This window comes from Cupressus sempervirens, chromosome 4 (genome assembly GCF_028749045.1).
Source record: "Cupressus sempervirens isolate cs-2001-9-10 chromosome 4, ASM2874904v1, whole genome shotgun sequence".
Lineage (NCBI taxonomy): Eukaryota > Viridiplantae > Streptophyta > Pinopsida > Cupressales > Cupressaceae > Cupressus > Cupressus sempervirens.
Window position 1 is genome coordinate 93615570 of NC_143121.1, and position 2084 is coordinate 93617653.

Here is a 2084-nt window from a genome sequence, read left to right on the forward strand (position 1 = left end):
ATGGCAGCTTCCTTTGAATTTCTAGAACAACTTTGTGGCCAAATGATCACTGCTCTAGGGTTGGCATTTGTAGTCCTCGTGTGGGTATTATTCAAGCAGTTGAAGAGGGATCCTAAGTTGCCTCCGGGGCCATCCCCATTGCCCATCATAGGAAACATCCATCAGCTTGGGAAGCTTCCACACCGTAGTTTTCATCAGCTCTCAAAGAAATATGGGCCTGTGATGTACTTGAGATTGGGTTTTCTGCCCTGCGTGGTGGTCTCTTCTTCTGAGATGGCGAGGGAGTTTCTGAAGACACACGATTTAGTGTTCGCCAACAGACCCTCTACTGCTGCTGGAAAACACATCGCTTACAACAACAAGAAGATGGGCCTGGCTTCTTATGGTCCTTACTGGAGACACATGAGAAAGGTCTGTGTCATGGAGTTTCTCAGTGCAAAGAGAGTTGAGTCCTTTCGGTCCCTCAGAGCAGAGGAGGTTTCTCTCGCTATGAAATCCATGTGGGAGAGAAGCGAGCAGGGGACTGTTGCTGTGAATGTCAGCAAGTCTCTGCTGGATATCACCTCGGCCATTATTTGGAGGATGCTGACTGGGACGAGATTCGACGTTGATGATGTGACTGGGAAAGGGGGTGAGCTCAAAGACATGGTGAGGGAGATTATCAGCACCCTTTCTGCTGTTAACATTGGGGACTTCTTTCCTTCCATAGATTGGATGGACCTGCAAGGCCTCAAGAAACGCATGGTGAATGCCCACAACTTCTTCGACAGGATTGTTGGGAGAATTATTGACGACCATATTGAGCACAAGAGAAGGGCTCTGGAGGAGAAAAAGGAGTGGAGTAAGGACATTCTGGATGTGCTGCTCGACGTGGAAGAATCCCAGTCTCTCGACGTGGAGTTCACTAAAGATAATATCAAAGCAGTGCTCTTCGTACGTCGCTTTCTCTGCCCCCTCTCTCTTGATCTTTGCTCGATTCTGTTTTAGGGTAGAAGTTTTGTAAAATAGTTTGTCTAGATAAGATGATGATCACAACCCAATTGGAGAATAGGAAAAATAGATCATAGAGTTAATGTCAAGAATCAAGTGAATATTCATTTTATTTGTACTTCCTTAGATTTGTTTAATGTTCTTCTAACAATTTAGTCCTACAATATATGTTTGAACAGGATCTGTTCATTGGTGGGATGGAGACAACAGCAACTAGCATGGAATGGGCAATCACTGCTCTGCTCAGGCATCCCCGGGTGGCCAAGAAACTGCAGGAGGAAATTGACTCTATTGTAGGTGAAGATCGCATGGTAACTGAATCTGACCTTCCCAAGATGCACTATCTGCAATGTGTGATTAAAGAGTCGCTGAGGCTATACATGCCAGGACCGTTGTTGCTCCCCCATGAGAATAGCGAAGCTGTGACTGTAGGACCGCAGGGCTATGTCATACCCAAGAAAACAAAGCTCTTTGTGAATGCGTGGGCCATTTCAAGAGACCCAAATGTGTGGGAAGATCCGGAGGAGTTCAAGCCCGAGAGATTCGAGGGAAACAAGAGCTTTGAGTACCAGGGGCAGGAGTATGATATGCTGCCGTTTGGGACAGGGAGGAGGGGCTGCCCGGGTTGGCACATGGCAATCGGGCAGATGTCCTTTGTTTTGGCTCAGTTCTGGCACTGCTTTGACTGGAGGCTCGAAGGTGATCCTGCTGACTTGGATATGGAAGAAGAGTTCGGAGCCACCGTGTCAAGGAAAAACCATCTCTATGCCATCCCTTCCTTAAAAGTTGACCCCAAGCTTCTAGCTTAGACTCTTTTTAATAAGAATTGTATTGTTTTATTCGTTGTAGCTCCCGCTGTCCAACCACCTGATAAGATAGCAATTCATCAAACTTGCAATAATGGTGGTTTTTTACATAAATAAGTTAAATATGAACTCAGCTTCCCTACATGGGCCACTTAAAATTTCTTTGATGACTGGAACAGAAGTTGTGGGAAAATAAGAAAATGTAGAGATAGTAATTAAAAGGTTTTGTATCTACTTTTGTTTTAATTTTTCTTATTATGCTAAAATGGTCAACTTATTCATAAACAT

The 2084-nt window shown here is 44.8% G+C and overlaps 1 pseudogene across 1 annotated transcript; it reads left to right on the forward strand.

The window, feature by feature from the left end:
- On the forward strand, positions 1 to 1840 carry LOC149560096 (cytochrome P450 750A1 pseudogene; annotated as a pseudogene). The gene is made up of 2 exons (XR_016364212.1): positions 1 to 933; positions 1170 to 1840. The product of XR_016364212.1 is annotated as a cytochrome P450 750A1 pseudogene (transcript).
- Positions 1841 to 2084: the final 244 nt, after the last annotated feature.